Source organism: Prionailurus bengalensis, chromosome D1 (genome assembly GCF_016509475.1).
Source record: "Prionailurus bengalensis isolate Pbe53 chromosome D1, Fcat_Pben_1.1_paternal_pri, whole genome shotgun sequence".
NCBI classification, from domain to species: domain Eukaryota; kingdom Metazoa; phylum Chordata; class Mammalia; order Carnivora; family Felidae; genus Prionailurus; species Prionailurus bengalensis.
Genome location: NC_057346.1, coordinates 20,121,689 through 20,142,286, shown reverse-complemented (window position 1 = coordinate 20,142,286; position 20,598 = coordinate 20,121,689). Strand labels below are relative to the sequence as shown.

Below are 20,598 nucleotides of genomic sequence, written 5' to 3'. Positions count from 1 at the left end.
GCAAGCAGGGGAGACGCAGAGAGAGAAAGACAGGGGATCTGAAGTGGGCTCTGTGCTGACAGGCTGACAGCCGTGAGCCCAACGTGGGGCTCGAACTCATGCACCATGAGATCATGACCTGAACCAAAGTCAGATGCTCCACCAACTGAGCCACCCAGGTCCCCTAAGATTTGGGGTATCTAAATAGCTGTTAGAGTGACTTATTATATTGCCTTGATTTAAAATTGCTTCCGTATGAAGAGTTAGCATTTGAAAGTCTCTAATCAAAAGTCCGTACCTCTCAAGTGACTGCTACGGCCACCTCGGTGAACTTCTCCCCCTGTTCACACCAGCGTTTGCTACTATGAACAACTGGTGTCAGAAAAGGTTTTTTTACTGGCGTTATGAGCGGTGTTCAAGATACGTGGATTGGTTAGAAATATCGATCAGGCACTTTCCTCTCAGGGACGTACAGGGAACGTGCTGCAAGCGTGCCCGGTAGCCTACACCCTTTGGAACACTGCCTAGCCCTAGAAAGGTCCCTGGTTATACTCTAGGAAGCTTGCACAGGATCTGGTCGCCTGGCTCTGATTAAGAATTAATATATGAATCTACCATGAGCGAACCTTGCTTGCAAGATGCCTTGTTTTGGAGTGAGGATTCTCAGCTGGGGACAATTTTGCCCCTCCCCCACCAGGGGAGGTAGGGGTGAGGAGGATGAGGCAGGGAAGCATTTGCGATGTCTGGAGACGTTTTTGTTGTGGCAATTGTGCGTGTGTGTTGTGTGTGAGGGTTGCTACTGGCGTCTAATGGATATTGGCCAGAGATGCTGCCCAGGACAGCCCCCTCCCCCAAGAATGACCTAACCCTGAATGTCAATAGTGGCAAGAAATTCTGGAAAAGGACGGAGAGCTCCAACTTCACTGAGCTCACGGAATTGGCTGTATGGCTGTTACAAAAAACAATTTTTTTTAAAGCTTTATTTATTTATGTTGGGGGACGCGGGGGAGGGCAGAGAGAGAGAGAGGGAGAGAGAACCCGAAGCAGGCTCCGCACTCTTAGCACGGAGCCTGACGTAAGGCTTGAACCCACCGACCTGTGAGATCATGCCCTGAATGGCATTCAAGAGTCAGATGCTTAACCGCCTGAGCCACCCAGACGCCCCTGTGTGGCTGTTTCTATATCTAATTGCTAATGTTTGTGCGTGTGACAGTGTTGCAGGATTTTTTGCCTCAAGACCTGGGATTTGTCGTCTCGCTGCTTCGAAGAATGAAGAGGCGGGCACAAAATGAGCAGCAGCCGAAAGTGTATTAACAATGAGATCAGAAAGTGAGAATAGTATGAAAGCTCTCTTTACAGAGAGGGGACATTCAAAGGTGAACACCCCCGACTATAGGCAAGGGACTTTGTTTTACAGAGTTTTGGTCTTCCCCCCCCTCCCCTTCCCCCTTGCTCCTTCTCAAGTCCTACCTTTATTGGCTTGATAACTCTGGGTGCTGGGTTGTCCGTTCCTGATTGGCTCGATTCTGCTGGGTGAGGAGTCAGACTGTGGCCATGCTGTCCCTCGTATAGCGTAAGTGTTATGGTTTACTTCTTAGGTAGCTTGATCGTCAGACTCCTGAGGGGAACCTGAGGGAGGGTAGGTGGAGCCTGTTCCAGTCTTAAGAGGAACCTTAAGCCCCAGGGGGTTTGCTGTGGCCGGATGCTCCTAGCGTTGTTTTAAAATGTGTGTTTTTCCAGGCGCCTGGGTGACTCCGTCGGTTAAGTGTCTGACTTCAGCCCAGGTCATGATTTTGAAGTCTGTGGGTTCAAGCCCCTCGTCGGGCTCTGTGCTGACAGCTCAGAGCCTGGAGCCTGCTTTGGATTCTGTGTCTCCAGCTCTCTCTGCCCCTCCCCTGCTGGTGCGCTCTCTCAAAAATAAACAAACATTAAGAAAATAAAGAATAAATAAAATATGTGTTTTTCCCCACCCAGGGACCTAAGGTCCTAACCTTTCCCACTCTGCCTATTTTATCCTATCTTTCCCTATCATAACAGAATTTGGTCTGTGGCTCTCTTAGTAACATACAACCTGATGGTGAAATTGCAGGAGGGAAACATAAAGTTTTTTTCTTTTCCTTTTTTAAATTTTATTTATTTGCGGGGGGGGGGGGTGCAGGGAGGGACAGAGAGAGAGGGAGAGGAATCCAAGCAAGCTCCACACTGTTAGCACAGAGCCCGATGTGGGGCTCAAACTCACAAACTGTGAGACCATGACCCAAGCCAAAAACAAGAGTCGGCCACTCAACCAACCGACTGAGCCACCCAGACTGAGTCCCCACCTAGATCTTTTTTCTATGTCAACTAGTTAGTGGAGGTTATCAACGTCCATCAAAAAGAGCCCCGTAACTGTGCATAACCACGTTGTCTTAGGTCAGTTTGAAACAATGATGCGGATTCTCAGTTTTTTTTTAAATTTTGGACAAAACTTGAAATTTTGTGAATTCCTGACTTTAAAAAGAAACAACTACCGGGGCGCCTGGTTGGCTCAGTCATTGAGCATCTCATTCTTGATTTTGGCTCAGGTCATGATCTGAGGGTTGTGCGATCAAGCCCCACGTTGGCCTCTGCACTAACAGCATGGAACCTGCTTGAGATTCTCTTTCTCCCTCTGCTTCTCTCCCCTGCTTGTGCGCTATCTCTAAAATGAAAAAAGAAACAACTACTGTCTACTATTATCATGATATAATAGCAGAATAAAAAGTTTCAAGACACCAAAGACATCATAAAGAACAATGCTTTAAATAAAACGTATTTAGGGGTGCCTCACTGGCTCAGTCATTGGAGCACGTGACTCTTGATCTCAGGGGTCATGGGTTCGAGCCCCACATTGGGTGTAGAGAGTACTTAAAAATGATGAAATCTTAAAAAAGAAAGAAAAATAAATTTAAAAATATGTTTAACTTTTAAAAAAATCTTCATTTTTCTCAATTCATCACATTAGGATTTGGTCTAGTTTCCCCTTATACTGAAGAACATGCCCAATTTAGAAGCAAATGTTGCTCTGTCTTCAATGTTTTTGTTTGTTTGTTTTTGTTTTTAGAGACAGAGAGAGAATTGGTTAAGTGTCTGACTCTTGATTTCTTTTTTTTTTTTTTAATTTTTTTTTTTCAACGTTTATTTATTTTTTGGGACAGAGAGAGACAGAGCATGAACGGGCGAGGGGCAGAGAGAGAGGGAGACACAGAATCAGAAACAGGCTCCAGGCTCTGAGCCATCAGCCCAGAGCCCGACGCGGGGCTCGAACTCACGGACCGCGAGATCGTGACCTGGCTGAAGTCAGACGCTTAACCGACTGCGCCACCCAGGTGCCCCTGACTCTTGATTTCTGCTCAGGTCACGAGTGAGTTCAAGCCCTGCATCAGGCTCTGTGCTGACATCAGGTGGAGCCTGCTTGGGATTCTCTCTCCCTCTCTCTCTGCCCCTTTCCTGCTTTTGAACTTTCTCATTCTCTCTCTCTCTCTCTCTCAAAATAGATAAATAAATGTTAAGAAAAAAAGAGACAACTCGGGGCACCTGGGTGGCTCAGTCGGTTGAGTGTTCAACTTCAGCTCAGTCATGATCTCATCGTTTGTGAGTTCGAAGCTCCCCGTCGGGCTCCGTGCTGATGGCTCAGAGCCTGGAGCCTGCTTTGGATTCTGCGTCTCCCTCTCTCTCTGCCCCTCCCCTACTCACACTCTGTTTCTCTCTCTCTCTCTCTCAAAAATAAAAGTAAACATGAAAAAGAATCTTAAAAGACAACTCTTCAAGAGAAATTGAGCTGTATGAAAGATTCATTACGGTGTCTTTATTGAACTCGTTTTATCTTAATAAAAACCTCATTACGTGTCACATGGTCCATAGACCGGCCTCTGGGAACTCTGGATCTACTGCTTTTGTCTCCTTCCAGGGACAGATCCCTAAGTTATCCCAGATGGAAGGAAATCAGAACAAAATTTAGATGTAGTCTGGGTTCTCACAGGGCTCAGGGTTCATGGCTCAGGTGGGAGATGGCAGGCGATATGGGCGCCATGGGGTAGTGTGAACCAGGTATCTGTGCTCACAATGCTTGGTGCTTTGGTGAAACCAGTAAAGTGGCATTTTCCGCCTGACCTTACTTTGTCTGCCTTGTCTACACCCTCGATAGGAAGTTTGGAAATCCTCCAAAACATCCTAGGCAACTTTCTGCGTCTCAGTTCACCGCTGCTTCTCAGCAGCCCTGGGAGGCTAAGTTCATTTCACGCTTAGGGAAACTGAACCCCAGGAGGAGACCATCTGGTGAGGCTGGAATGGCTTTAGAACCAATCCCAGGATCTACTCCGGGAACAAGTCAGAGAGTCCTCTCTGTTCGGAATAGAAAAGGCTGGAAACATATTCTCCAGGTCTCTGTGACAGCAACCTGGTTTGTTTTCTCTCCTTAATTGTTTGGGCTCCACCTCTTCAAAATCCCCCTTCCTACTCTGTCCCAAGCAGTGACCTGGGAGTTCAGGGCAATGAGTTTGCACGGCTAATATCTCTTCCTCGCTGAGCTGTCCAGCAGGCTCCGAGATGGCAGCGATTCAAACACTGAAAATTATACCAGAGAGAGAGCGTCATGAAAAGACAGCAACAAGAGGGGGGAGACGCAGACCCGAAAGTCTGAAACTGGAAGCTTGTTCAGTTAGCTTCCCGGTGCCACCGAAATCCTACATGTGGAAACGAGAAGGCCAGGATCTTTGTCCTCGCTTGACGGTTGACCAAGCTTCCCCTACTCTGCGTGAGCGTGGTTGGTTTTGTTCTTGGGAAAGGGAATCCTGGCTGGCTGGGATCTTTGGGTGACATCATGTCTCTCCTTTGGCCTCCAAGCAGGGCTGAGTTTGCATTATTCCTGGTGGCTTACCAAGATCTCTCTCTTTGGCCTTGAGAAGTATGAAGTAACTTTGTGAGGAAGATGCCCCTCTTTCTCTTTGATTCTTTAGGCCAAGGCTAACAATGAATGTGTGGTCTCTGAGCCCGTAACAACTGAAAGCCAAAGGGAGAATCCCAGGAAGCGTGGTTGGATTGAGAGCAACATCCTTGGAATTAGTGCTTGGTCACGGATAATCTTCAACATGCACCATTAAGAGGTCATTTTTCTGGAGAATATTATTTTATTATTTCGTATTGAGATATAATGATCATGCAACATTCTAGTTTCAGGTGTTTGACATCGTGATTTGCAGTATCTATTTGTAGATACTGCAAAATGATCGCCACAATGAATTTAGTTATAATCCATCACCATACGTAATTACAGATTTTTTTTTTTTTTCTGGTGATGAGAACTTTTAAGACCTTCTCTCTTAGGGAAAGAGACAAACCAAGAAACAGACTCTTTTTTTTTTAAAAAGTATTTATTAATTTCTTTTAGTAATCTCTACACCCAGTGTGGGGCTTAAACTCACAGCCCCAAGATCAAGAGTGCCATGCTTTACTGACTGGGCCAGCCAGGAGCCCCAGTGGACTTCTAACTATGGAGAACAAACTGATGGTTGCCAGAAGGGAGGTGGGGGCGGGGATGGGTAAAATAGGTGAAGGGAATTAAGAGCATACATATTAGGGCACTTGGGTGGTTCAGTGGGTTAAGCATCTGACTGTTGATTTCGGCTCAGGTCATGATCCCATGGTTCATGAGATCGAGGCCCACATCAGGGGCTTAGGATTCTCTCTCTCTCTCTGCCCCTCTGCTGGAGTGGGTGTGCTCTCCCTCTCTCTTAAAATAAAATAAAAAAAATAAATTTATTTATTTTAATAAATATCTTTAATTAATATCTTTAAATAAATCTTATTTTTAATAAGACACGTGAGCACACATATCTTTTTTTTTTTTTTTTTTTAGAAAGCCCACAAGTTCCGGTGGTGCTCTTTTTATTTATTTATTTTTTTTAATGTTTATTTATTTTTGAGACAGAGAGAGACACAGCATGAGCAGAGAAGGGGCAGAGAGAGAGGGAGACACAGAAGCAGAAGCAGGCTCCAGGCTCCGAGCTGTCAGCACAGAGCCCGACGCGGGGCTCGAACTCACCAACTGTGAGATCGTGACCTGAGCCGAAGTCGGACGCTTAACCGACTGAGCCACCCAGGCACCCCAAGCACACGTATCTTAATGAGTGCTGAGTAATGTATAGAATTGTTGAATCACTATACTGTATGCTTGAAACTAATATAACACTGTATGTTAACTATATTGGAATTAAAATTAAAAGCTTAAGAAAATTTAAAAAAGGATTTACTCTCTCTTTGCAACTTGCAAATGTACAGTGCAATATCATTATCTATAGTCACCATCCTGGAAAGGAAATCTTGTATATATAGCATTTATTAAGGTATTTAATATGTATATCCATCTATGTGACTAGCTTAGTTTCTGCTGGCAATAAATGTTGGATTAATTAGTTAATCAATGAATGAAATTCAATATGTATATCTATCCAACATTATCAGACCACACTTGGACTTTTATGTGCAGTTGAGGCAGGCGCCCTTTATTTTTTTAAATTTTTATTTATTTGTTTGTTTGTCTTATTTTTATCCGGCAAATGATGCCATTTTTTTTTTTTTTTTAATTGAAGGACAAAAGTTGGTCACATTCGGAGACTAGTGGGCCTCACACAGAGGGTTAAAAGCATCCTTCTCTTTCTTGGGTAACCATCTCTTAATTTCAAGTACTGTCCACAAGTTCTTTAGAACCATTTGAAATTGTTCTTTATTTAAAAAATTTTTTTTTAATGTTTATTTTTTGAGAGAGAGGGAAAAAGAGAGAGAGAGAGAGAGAGAGAGAGACAGAGCGCAAGTAGGGGAGGGGCAGAGAGAGAGGGAAACACAGAATCCGAAGCAGGCTCTAGGTTCTGAGCTGTCAGCACAGAACCCAATGTAGGGCTCAAACCCTTGAACTGTGAGATCATGACCTAAGCCGAAGTTGGATGTTCAACTGACTGAGCCACCCAAGCGCCTTGAAATTGTCCTTTGAGGAGATCCACCACACCAATACGTGACAGAGTTGTGACCACACGCATCACTGGACCATACCTCACTGGATACCATCATCATCAAAGAGATCTTCAAAATCATTAACAAAAAAAAAAAAAAAAAAAAGTCTGTATGAACTGCCTTTTCACTGGCTGCCAAGTTCATCAGGAGCCCGGTGCTGCCTCCTGCCTCTTCCAGGTCCACGTAGAGCCCAGCGCCCTCAGGGAACACCTCATCGACCACTGCTGTCATATTGCTTCCGGTGCCTCCCACGTCCTCCAAGGCAGGTACCCTTTAAAGTTGAGAACCCCAAAATTGTAAGAGGGTGTAAAACTCCTATGTGATGAGGGGCTGTGCAGGTTCTGGGTAAGAGAATACTCAGAGCAAACAGTAGAGCTTTTAAAATGTTTGCCTTTGTTGTCGTTGTTGTTATTGTTTGTGTTTTAATATTGGAAAAGCTTCTCTGTAGCAGAGTTTTCCAGGTGATTCCGGAGGTCAGAACAGGAATCAGTAGTTAGAGGTTATCCAGAAGTAAATTGAGGCTTCCTCTGGGGAAGTCATTGAACTGTCCCCGATGTTTTAGGTGGGAGGCCCGCTTTGGGTGGAGGTTGGGCCAGATACCCGTTAAGGCCCTTTCCTGCAATAAATTTATACTATACAGGGGTGCCTGGATGGCTCAGTTAATTAAGCGTCTGACTTGATTTCCAATCAGGGCACGATCTCACGGTTTGTGAGTTTGAGCCCTGCATTGAGCTCTGTGCTGAGAGTGCAAAGTCTGCTTGAGATTCTCTCTCTCTTTCTCTCTCTGCTCCTACCTCCCTCATGTTCTCTCTCTCTCTCTCTCCAAAATAAATAATCATTTTTTTTTTTTTTAAAGAAAAATACGCTATACAGCTTACCCACTACAGCACTGGTTGTAAGTGCACGGGTTCACCCACACGCAGATTTGTTTCGGTAAATACAGTGCCGTACTGTCCAGGTATTTTCTCTTCCTTATGAGTTTCTTAAATTTTTTTCCTCTCGCTTACTTTATTATAATACAGTATATAATACGTATGATGTGTAAAATATGTGTTAGTCAACAGTTTATGTTATTGACAAGGCTTTGAATCAACAGTAGGCTGTTAGTAGTTAAGTTCTGGGGGAGTCAAAAGTTATACGTGGATTTGTGACTGCATGGGGTGGGGGTTGGTGCCCCTAGCCCCCCCATTGTTTAAGGGTCAACTGTATGTGTGTTTGTGCGTGTGTGTGCGTGCGTGTGTGTGCGTGCGCGCATGTGTGTATGACCTATGGCTCTCCTTCTGTACTCAGATGTAGGTTTTTGTTTGGTTGGTTTTTAATGGGTAAAATGTGGGTATGACTGTTCATTCTCTGAAAGTACACTATTTGGGGGAATGTGAACACGATCATATGTAGATTTACATGTAAAGACGTATAAGCACATAACAGGATTGCTTAGACACACCACTTCCCAGGCACTGTCTTATTTAAAGATCCCCACCATCCTGAGAGGAAGGAGGGACCATTTATTTATGTCCCCATTTTATAGATGAGCACGAGGCTCCTGGAGGTCACAGATAAGATACCCAAGGGCACCCAGCTAGGTGTGTTGAACATCCAGGTGTATCTGATGACCAGCCTTATAAAAGAGAATGTGTGTGGGGGCACCTGCGTGACTTAGTTGGTTAAGCAGCTGACTTCAGCTCAGGTCACGATCGCCTGGTTCATGAGTTCAAGCCCCACGATAGGCTGTGTGCTGACAGTTCAGAGCCTGGAGCCCGCTTTGGATTCTGTGACTCCCTCTCTCTCTGCCCCTCCCCTGTTTGCTCTCTCTCTCAAAAAAAAAAAAAAAAAATTAAAATTAAAAAAAAAGAGAGAATGTGTGTTATTTATTTATTAAGCATTTATTAAGATAAATAATATCTTTTTATTTTAGAGAGAGAACACACGAGCAGGGGAAGGGCAGAGAGAGAGGGGGCAGAGGATCCGCATCGGGCTCTGTGCTGACAGCAGAGAGCAGGATATGGGGCTTGAATTCACAAACCCCGAGATCATGACCTGAGCCAAAGTCAGACGCTCAACCAACTGAGCCACCCAGCTGCCCCGTGATTTGTATTTAAACACGGACACACATCCGAAGGCTGTGTATATGTTACAGAGACAAGTTTCAAAGGGTAGAGCCACGTAAACACCTGCTTCTGTGCAGTTCAGTCACCGGCTCGTCAGATGATGGGAATGAAGAGGGGGTGACTTTGTCTTGATGATCTACTTACCGCACCCTTAAGGATGCCGGAGGCCCGTGGCCATGCTGGGCCCCTGCCACAGCCCGTCACGGGATGTAAATAGCCTCAGGTTTCTTTAGTTAAAGCGAATGAAGTGTTCCGTGACTTATTTCTTTTTGATATTTGCGTGCTTTGCGTCTGTGTGTAGCTGTGCACGTGGGTTTTCTTTTTTTTTAATTTCCTAGTGGATGAAGTTAGCTCAGCTCTTTTCAGCCTAGCAGAAGCCTCCAGATGAATAGGGATGGTTAAACGAGAGGAGACGCTTTCCATAATTTGTCTCGAACAATCACATAATGGGCCCAGAACCTTTCTGCGAAATGGGTGAATAGCGTGGGTCCAGCCCCTCAGTGAAGGAAAGCCCGCTGGCTTTTAAGACCCAGGCAGCAGACAAAAAGTGGTCTTTATCCTCACACACCAAATCTGTGCGTCAGTAAAGTGCAGGCCCTGACAGGAATTTCAATTATTTAATCAAAAAGAAAATGAAAGAGGTCTTAAGTGTTGTGATTCGAAGACAGCCTTTTCATAGACCAATCTAGTGTGTGCTCACAGTGAATATGAAGCAAAATGGGAAGGAAATTAAGGCAGCTTCGGCTTAAATCATGTGATTGCAAATAGTAAATTAGTTTCTCGATGTTTTCATTTAAGTGTTTAAGTGGAAGGTTTTATTCCTAATGTAGTGTAGTGACACAGAAGAGAACCCTCAGCCAATTCCAGCTTCCCCGTCCTCACTACTGTGATGCATTTGCCCTTGGGAGGGAGAGGGAGGAAGAGAGGCTAAGATATAGAGAGACAAGGAAAAAGCAAAGCCTCAGGCACGTTAAGGTGCTTTTGTTTCAAATTGCTACCAAAGTACGCTTTCACCGCAAACTCATTAATCGAGCAGATGAGTAACGTCTGTTGAAAATGTACTAAGCGAAACGCATTTAATTTGGAAGGGAAATCAGGAACTGCATTAGTCAGAGCAGATAAATGGCAACATCATCCATTCTGCTGTTGTTTTGTTTGATGTGGACCCACTGAATTTGTTCTGAAGGGATAAGGGCCGGGTTAAAAAAAAAAAAAAGGTCAACATTGAGCTTGAGAGAAAAAACATACTCCTCGGGCTTTCAAAGGCTTCTGGGTGGCTTTACGCTGGCTCCAGCTAGAACCTGCTGTTGGGATGGGCTTGGAGGTCAGGAATCTCTCGGGGAAAGTACTAATTGGGTTGGACTGAGTTGACCTCTGACGGTGCAACAAGTAGCTGTGGGTCATTTCTTTGCAAATGAGCGTCCCTTTGTGTTTGTAATTAGCTTTGATTATTCGGCGGCGGCTGGGAGCTCACGCGGTGCACCGTGCACCGTGGGAGGTCAGGCTCTGGGTTCACTCTCTGGACCAACTGTGAGTGGACTTTTAATATCAAATTAGGCAATGAGGCTCGGGCACCTTTGAGTGTCAGACTCACCAGCATCTCTCCTGCAGCCCACGTGGGAGAAGCGTGGAGGTGAGTGTGCCTTTAAACTGACACTTGTCCAGGCTCTGCTCAGACCCTCCGTTCTTTCTGCCCGTGCACCTTTCTGTTGCGTTCACCAAGTCCCTCCCCAGGCCAAGACCGCTTTCTTCTCCAGACTCCTAGAAAGCTGTTGGTCTGTTCCTGGGCTGCCTTCTGGACGCTGGGTACTGAGCGTACCCTGACTTAACACACCACGTCCGACCTTTTTTTAAATGGTTGAATAATATTTTTGCTTTTTCTTTTTATTATGGAAAATTTCTGACAAATACACAAAATAGTATAAGGAACTTCCATGTATTGATCACTAAAATTTAAGTTATTTTTTTTAATGTTTATTTATTTTTGAGGGAGAGAGAGAGAGAGCATGAGCAGGGGAGGGGCAGAGAGAGGGAGGGCCAGAGGATCCAAGTGGGCTCCTCGCTGATAGCAGCAAGCCCAACGCAGGGCTCGAACTCTTGGCGAGCTGTGAGATGGTGACCCGAGCTGAAGTCGGGCGCTTAACCGACTGAGCCACCCAGGCACCCCGAAAACGTAGCAGTTATTAACGTATTGTCATATTCATTTCATCTCTACCCCACCCCTGAAGTTTTCTTAAAATATATTCAGACAATATGTTTCACCTAAATTACTTAAAAATACACCTTTAAAAAAATTAGAAGGAGGGGCGGCCTGGGTGGCTCAGTCAGTTAAACCTCCCACTTTGGCTCAGGGCATGATCTCACGGTTCGGTTCGTGGGTTCAAGCCCTGCATCGGGCTCTGTGCTGACAGCTCAGAGGCTGGAGCCTGCTCGCACTCTGTCTGTCTCTCTCTCTCCCTCTCTCTCTCTCTCTCTCTCTCTCAAAATAAAGAAACATTAAAAAAATTTAAAAAGATATTTTCCTATATAACCACAATGCCATAATCACCTCTAACAAAATTAACAACAATTCCTTAATATTTGAATACCTCGTCTATATTCAAATGTCTCTATTTCTCTAAAAGTATTTTTTTTTTTTATGGTTGGTATGTTCAGCATCCAGTCAAGGACCGCGCACCGTGTGTCTTAAGTCTTGAGTCCTCACTTTATTCTCATTTTCCTCAGGGCATTGCCTTTGCCGAAGGAAATGGGGAGCAGTCCACACAATGTTGGACCTCCTGGATATTTCTGAATGCTTCCACATGGTATAGTGTAGCTTGTTTTCTATCCTCCGTACTTTCTGTAGCTTCAGGTAGGGTCTAAACCTGATTGGGCTCAGGTTAAAATATTTGGCAGGAATATTTTGTGGGTGATGGTGTATCTAATGATCATAAACTTATTTATCATTTAGCATCATCACAGGGCACCTGCGATGCATGTCTGGTTGTCCCACTGTGACGGCTGGTCAGATTGATCCCTGGGTCGACGTGGTGACAGCCTGATCACATCACATACAGTTGCACTTGCCTGTTTGTAAACAGCAAGTAACCTGTAGGGGGATACTTCGGTACCAGGCAAAAACCCTAGTTTTCCCCATTTCATTGCAAAAGCAAATGAGGGCCAAAGAACGCAGCTTTAGAGAGTTTCCTATTTTCTGTACCGCTTAGGAGGATGAGATATGGAGTAACATTCCCCGAGACCGACTAGTTGAAGGAGTGAACGGATGAGTGGATGGATGCGTGAAGTTTTGAGGGAGTAAAATGAAAAATTGAACATACTGAGAAAGTGTGCCAACCCACGGTGACTGACGTATCGGTGAAAGAATCCAACATCATTGGGAATCACGAAATGGTAACACTTCAGGGGGTGTAGAAAGACTTTTTTTTTCCTACCTCGGCTCTTCCAATAATTTGCTATGTGTGACTGGACAGACCACTGACCTTCTCTGGAGTTTATTTGTACAACAAGGAGTACAAAAAGGAAAAAAAAATCCCCAAAGTTGTACCCGCCTTAGCATTCTAGGGTTCTAAAAAAAAAAAAAACACACAAAACACAAAAAACTATTTGGGCCGGGTAGTTGGGACCTGCAGATCTTACACCCATTTGAATCTGGGTTTTTCCAGGGCACGACGGGCTTGTGGTATTTGATAAGCTTACAGGTTGTCATAGCAACCACCCTCCTCTGGACTTGTTATCTGCTGACCAGCCATTCCAACTCCACCGCCACCTACAATCTCGGCCCCATTTGCTACTGAATCAGAGAGGTGACCAGGGAGGATTAGCCTTCGCGCCACTCTGTGAACAACAGAAAACACTTGCTTCTTTCCCATGTAAAGTCGAGTCTCTCTGGCTGGATCATCCGAGTGGCTTTCACCTATGTGCTTATTTAGTTATTCACATTACAGTTCAGGGAAGGAGATAAACGACTGAAGAGGCAGTTGCGATACAGTGAGAAAAATATGATGATATCAGAAGTGCGTGGTAGCACACGGGGGGCAGGGCACCCCTCACACCCTGGGGGCATCCGGGAAGACTTCTGGGAGGAAGCAATTTTTTTTTATTTTTATTTTTTATTATTATTTTTTTTCAACGTTTATTTATTTTTTTTGGGACAGAGAGAGACAGAGCACGAACGGGGGAGGGGCAGAGAGAGAGGGAGACACAGAATCGGAAACAGGCTCCAGGCTCTGAGCCATCAGCCCAGAGCCCGACGCGGGGCTCGAACTCCCGGACCGCGAGATCGTGACCTGGCTGAAGTCGGACGCTTAACCGACTGCGCCACCCAGGCGCCCCTTTTTATTTTTAAAAAGAATTTTTTTTTAACGTTTATTTATTTTTGAGACAGGGAGAGACAGAGCATGAACAGGGGAGGGTCAGAGAGAGAGGGAGACACAGAATCTGAAACGGGCTCCAGGCTCTGAGCTGTCAGCACAGAGCCCGACACGGGGCTCAAACTCAGGGACCGCAAGATCATGACCTGGGCTGAAGTTGGCCGCTTAACCGACTGAGCCACCCAGGCGCCCCTGGGAGGAAGCGATTTGTTCTGAGACCTGTCGAGGAGTGAAAGCCAGGGTTGGAGAGATGGTTACAGCAACACATGTTGCTGGCGGGGAAGGTAACAAAACATGCTACCAAAGGATTTTAAGCGCGGACTACGGACTAATATAATCAGATTTGCACTTTTGAATCAACATTCTGGCTCCTGAAGAAAGGATTAGAAGGAGCGATGAAAGCTGTTAGCAGTTAAGATCGTGCCATTATCATGAGGTTTGAAAGTCTGAATAGCAGAGACCATGTGGTATTTATAGTTATATTTTCTTTTTTTTTTTTTAAGTTTGTTTATTTATTGTGAGAGTGAGAGTGAGCACATGTGCCAGCAGGGGAGGGGCAGAGACAGAGAGGGAGAGAGAGAATCCCAAGCAGGCTGTCCACACTGTCAGCACGGAGCCTGATGTGGGGCTTGAACCCACCAACCCGTGAGATCATGACCTGAGCAGAAGTCAGAGGCTTAACCGACTGAGCCCCCCAGGCGCCCCTATATTTATATCTTCTGAGCTACTCTTACCATGTCTGACATCCAGAGAAAGGGCCTAATAAATATCTGTTGAATGAACGGATGGTTGTTTTTTTGACTGAATGGCTGCATGGACCCGTCTGGAAACATCGATACTTTTTGCACTTCTGAGTGCCTCTCCTCTAACTCCTCATGCATAAAGACTTGACATAAAATGTCCTACCACATTATCATCCACAGTTACAGCTCTTTTCGGAAAATCTTTATTGGCCACTACCCTCACCCCACCGCCCTCCAAATTAAGAATGAAGTCTTCTGAACTGTCTTCCAAAGTACCCATTAATAAGGCCCAAACCACATTTCCAAATCCCGCTCCCAGTCTCCACTCCAGTTTTGATGGTCTCAGGATCCCGAAAATACATTTGTTCTACCCTCTCGCTCTGAATACTCGTATTTGCTATTCTCCTCTATGGGAACGGTGTCCTCACCTCCTTCCCCCCAAATTCTACCAATTCTTCACGGTCCCTGGTTGTGTCTTGCAGGAGACCCTCGCTCTTTCATTATGTTTGATAGATTTAAATGACATTTTATAAAAATTAAAGCAGTAATACTGTGTTTATTTAAATTATAAGTCAAATGCCCAATCATTATATTGTATACCTGAAATTGACAGAATACTGTATGTTAATTACACTGGATGAAAATAAATACATAAAAAAATAAGTAAATAATTGAATGGAAACAAATTATGAGTCAAAGTGAAGCCCAGTGGAAAGAGCCCAGTCTTTGAACCCGTGCAGACCTGGGTTTCAATCCCTCTTCTGTCCTTACCAGATGTGTGGGCTGTTAAGTCTAAGTCCTGTCTCTGAGCTTCAGTTTCTTGAAATAGAAGTCCAAAGCAATTATGCTCACTTTGCAGTATAGAGAGAATACATTTAAGCGTGTAATACAATGCCTAGCATGGTTTAAGGGCTAGAAGCTGTTACCCTTAATAGTAATTAACATTTTCCTCTTGCTGGACAGTTTTTAAAGCTCTTTTGCCAGTTTTCCTCACAAAATAGTCCCTACAATAGGTCTCTGAGGTAGGTGGCATTGTACCCACTTGGCGGGTAGGATAACTGACGTTCTCAAGGGTTAAGTGACCTAAAAACCAGGGTTTTGTACCTGACATCATTTGCATGTGAATCACCTGGGCTTCTTTCATGTGCCACGGATGAGAATATAAATTGGCACTCCATTTATGGGGTACAGTTTGGCAAAGAGAGTCAAAATTACAAACTCGAGGGGCGCCTCAATGGCCCAGTCGGTTAAGCGTCTGACTTTGGCTCAGGTCGTGGCTTCACGGTTTGTGGGTTCGAGCCCCACATCGGGCTCCGTGTTCACAGTGTGGAGCCTGTTTGGGATTTTCTCTCTTTCCCTCTCTCTCTGCCCCTCCCCCATGCATGCTTTCTCTCTCTCTCTCTCAAAAATAAATAAAATTGAAAAAACAATAACACACTCAATCCAGCAATTCATCGTCTAAGAATGCCCATGTGTAAAATAATATGTGTATATGGTTATTTATTGCATGTATTTAGTGCAGCATTGTTTGTAACAGCACAAGATTGAAAACATCCTAAATATCTTAAGAAATCATCCTGGATCTCATACAAAGAAACTGGTTAAATAACCGTGGCACATCCGTACATGTTACAATGTGCAACCAAAAAAGAGTTAAGTAAAAAATCAAGGTGTAGAAAGTATGTAGGAGGCTACCCTTCTCCCTTTGTTTAAAAAGAGGGAGACGGGGTGTGTCTGTGTGAGGAATGTATATACATATAGATTTCACCCATACATTTATTTATTCACAGATATGTTTGTTCATATATACGTATGTGTGTGTATGTACATATATAATCTGTATACGCTTAAAATATGTCTGGAAGGATACTTAGAAAGCAGTAACAGCAATGGGCTCCAAAGAGAGAATTGGCCAAGAGAGGGAAAGGGGAGATGTTTCAATTCATAACTTTTTCTAATTTTTGACTTTGGAATTATTCGAATAGACAGCCTATAAAAAATGATCTAGTTGGAAGACAGAACATGGCAATGAAAAGAGATAAACCGCGTCAATATAATATTTAGCCTATTTCAAAAGTGAGGGGCACGTCTGCCAATACTATGGTGATTCAATACCAAGGAGGAGTGGTTTTCTGATGGAGAAGGGAATGATCTAGGTGTAGATTTGGATGGAAATTACCTATGTAGATGGGAGGTGAGAAGGATGATCCTTCCAGAAAGACAGACGAAAGCAATTTTTACTAATTGAGTTAGGTGAGGCTAAGACCTCAGCGTGCAAAGCAGAGGTTCTATTAAAAAAATTTTTTTTAAATGCTTATTTATTTTTGAGAGACAGAGACGGAGCATGAGTGGGGGAGAGGCAGAGAGAGAGGGAAACACAGAAACCAAAGCAGACTCCAAGCTCTGAGCTGTCAGCACAGAGCCCGACGCGGGGCTCGAACCCACAAGCTGTGAGATTATGACCTGAGCCGAAGTCGGGCACTTAACCGACTGAGCCACCCAGGCACCCCAGAGGTTCTATTTTAGTTCGGTTTGAAGAGACTTCCCCCAATTCACCAGTCCATATCTCTTCCCCCCACCAAACCACATGGCATTAAAAAAAAAAAAAAAGATATGGCATCACCACACCTTCTTAAGGAGCTGCCTGCCTTTCATTCAATGGAGAAGGATCTGGTAACCAGGACTCAATTATTTTACCTGGCAACTGTCAAATAATACTGCAATCAATCATAGAAGTATTTTCGTGTCAATTTTGGGAAAGTCCACTGTGCAGTGGAAAATATTAAAGACATGGTAGATAAAATTAAATCCTTGGCTTAAAAGTGGAAGCAAAATAAACACCTATGAGAAAAAGTCTCCGAATGCATACCCACCTTTTTCCAAGGTACATGTTCAATAAATGTTTGCAGATGAAAACTGAACAAATCACAGAGTTTTTGGCCTTACTGTCTCTCACTACTATTTTCTATTCTAATTACAACTGAGCCTATATCATCTTAGTGATGTTTTCCTAATGAAGCAAAATACACACAGAAGCTCTTGGTTAGTTTTGTTTGTTTTGCATGTTTCGAGTTATATGTATTTGTGTGTGTGTGTGTGTGTGTGTGTGTGTCTGTGTATTTGAAGCAGACATAAGCCTTCTACTTTTCTTTGTTTCCTGTACTTCACTACCCTATCTCTCCAAACCACCTCATACAGAGCCTAGCAAAGGTAGGATACTTGGTAGACAATAAATGCTCTTTGTCAGATTGTTCTCTTCTGGTAGAGAACAACACCAGACTTGGTGTTGATCTTACAGTATTTTCTAGTTTAATGTTTTTAAACTATGGCAGGGGAAAGTTGGATGATGCCATCTTCAATTTTTTTCATAAATCTTTTTTTAAAATTTTTGTTTTAGAGAGCACGAGACGGGGAGAGGGGCAGAGGGAGAGAGAGAGAAGGAGAGAGTCCCAAGCAGGCTCCACACTCAGCATGGAGCCTGACGCAGGGCTCGGTCCCATGACCCTGGGATCATGACCTGAGCCAAAAGTCAAGAGTTGGATGTTGAACAGACTGAGCCCCCCAGGAGCCCCAGATGCTGCCTTTTTCCTTAAAATCTTCTTCAAGGTGTCTTCTAGAACTAAATAGATATTCCCCACTTGTTCCCATTTGTATGCAGGAGAGTACTATTTAGGCACTGTCTCCTTCCCAATACCTTCCTTTTTGTTGTTGACAAGAAACTCTTTCTGGGATTATATAAGTTCCTTTTATATAACGATACGATGTTGGATGTGTTAATCACCCATGTCAATAGTAGTCCCAGGGTTCCAGAATTGATCCTGTGGTCTTGCTTGTATCGGTCAGGCCACCATCAGTCTCCACTATCCCTGATATCACCATCACCAACAGCATGAGCAGTGGTCATAGGTTTACTTATTGAGATCTAGCTGTATGCCAGGCACTGAGCAAAATGCTTTACATATATTACCTTTTAAAAATTGAGGTATCATTGACCTAAAACATTGGCTATGTTGAGGGTGTATACATTCTCTGAATCACTCCCCCAAGCTGTCCTATGAACTAGGGCTTAGAGGGGTTAAATAACATTCCAAGTTCATAGAGCTAGCATGCAGCAATGACGGAGCCAGACTGTAACCTCCAAGCCCTTTTCTGTTTACCATTGGCAACGTTCACCTTGAAGTGATGATGCGAAGTGTGTGTGTGTGTGTGTGTGTGTGTGTGTGTGTGTGTGTATTCATATTCCAAAGTTAAAACCTTGAAATATCCTTTCTGGTATTTGAGATTCTAGGTATCGAAGGTAATGGTATGAATTTATAAATCCTCCAAGGAGGACTGGGAAGATGGGTGTCTTAAATCAAGGGCTATCGTTTTAGGTTTTCCTCCAGATGAGAAATAAACAGCATCTGTGATAGCTTTACTTGTTTATTTTACAAAGATAATGTGGTTGAAATGAACAGACTATGGACGCTGGGGTCAGAGAAATCTGAGTGCATGTCCTGACATACAGAGCCGAGTGATCTTGAGTTCATGACTACCGAAGGGGTACTCCATGTCTTTTTTTTTTTTTCAACGTTTATTTATTTTTGGGACAGAGAGAGACAGAGCATGAACGGGGGAGGGGCAGAGAGAGAGGGAGACACAGAATCGGAACCAGGCTCCAGGCTCTGAGCCATCAGCCCAGAGCCTGACGCGGGGCTCGAACACACGGACCGCGAGATTGTGACCTGGCTGAAGTCAGACGCTTAACCGACTGCGCCACCCAGGCGCCCCTCCATGTCTTTATATGTAAAAACAAAAGAGGTGAGATCTTCAAGTCAGAAAGCAGCACAAAGCACGTGATGTATAATGTAAATACGAGAAATGTCCATATCACCATCATTGAAAAAGTCAAAAAGTATTCTTCAAAGCCCTTTCTTTCTTTAAGTGATTACGTAGGTATTATCCCTAATTTCTGGATGAGAGTGGGGTGTGCGATTAACTTTTTGAAAATCATAAATATAGGAAGAAGCATCGGAAGACCTTTACTAAGGAATAAAACTTTAATGTCCTTTATAGGCAAATGTCTGTGAAACACAACTTTATACTACTTTGGGTTCAGTAACTTAGGGAAAAGGGCTAAAATCATAATGTAATGTAGTGAATTCTGATTTGGACATTTTGGGGTTGAAGTCACAGAATTCCTTTTTCCTTTAGGTTTTAATTTGAACACGATTGAGTTTTTAAGAACACCACATTCATATGATTCCCATTCAAAAGGTGCCAAAGGGCATGTAGGAATTGCATCCAAGTGTGAGACTGATTATTTCCCCCACAGTTTTGCCAACAGAGTGGGCAATTAGATTTTTTTATTTCTTAATTCCATATATTAATGATGCTGTCTCAGTGTAGCTGATCTTTCATTAGGCTTCTTTTTAGCATTGTGATTAGCCTCCTTAAAATGTTTAATAGCCACGGGTGCGTGGGTGGCTCAGTCAGTTGGGTGACTGACTTCGGCTCAGGTCACGATCTCGTGGCTTGTGAGCTCGAGCCGTGCATCAGGCTCTGTGCTGACAGCTCAGAGCCTGGAGCCTGCTTCAGATTCTGTGTCTCCCTCTCTCTCTACCTCTCCCCCACTCGTGCTCTCTCTCTCTCTCTCTCTCTCAAAAATAAATAAACATTAAAAAAATAAAATGTTTAATAACCATTTATATGTTCTTTTTTTTGTGAACTGTTTCTTCGTATCTTTTGCCGATTTTTAAATTGTTCTCTTGCGGGGCGCCTGGGTGGCGCAGTCGGTTAAGCGTCCAACTTCAGCCAGGTCACGATCTCACGGTCCGTGAGTTCGAGCCCCGCGTCGGGCTCTGGGCTGATGGCTCAGATCCTGGAGCCTGTTTCCGATTCTGTTTCTCCCTCTCTCTCTGCCCCTTCCCCGTTCGTGCTCTCTCTCTGTCCCAAAAATAAATAAAAAACATTGAAAAAAAAATTAAAAAAAAAATTGTTCTCTTGGCCTTTTTCCTTATTGATCTGTAGGAACTTTTTATATATAACAAATTATCTCTGTGTCTGGGATATGAGTCACAAATACTTTCTATCCGTTTTGTTGTTTGTCATTTTCCTTTGCTTTTGATAATTTTTGGCATGCAGAATTGTGAAAAGTTAATACAGTTAATTTTATCAGCATTTTCTTCTTTGGCTCCCAGGTTTTAGGTTATACATAGAATGACTTTTCTTAGTTTCTGTTTATTCAAGAAAACCTCTCAAGGACACCTGGGTGTCTCAGCCGGTTAGGCTCTTTATTTTGGTTCAGGTCACGATCTCATGGTTTCTGAGATCAAGCCCCGCATCCGGCTCTGCATCGTCAGCTTGGGATTCTCTCTCTCCCCTCCTCCTCTC

General features: G+C 43.9%; 1 pseudogene; it reads right to left on the bottom strand.

The window, feature by feature from the left end:
• Positions 1-7,045: 7,045 nt before the first annotated feature.
• On the bottom strand, positions 7,046-7,245 carry LOC122482487 (annotated as a pseudogene).
• Positions 7,246-20,598: the final 13,353 nt, after the last annotated feature.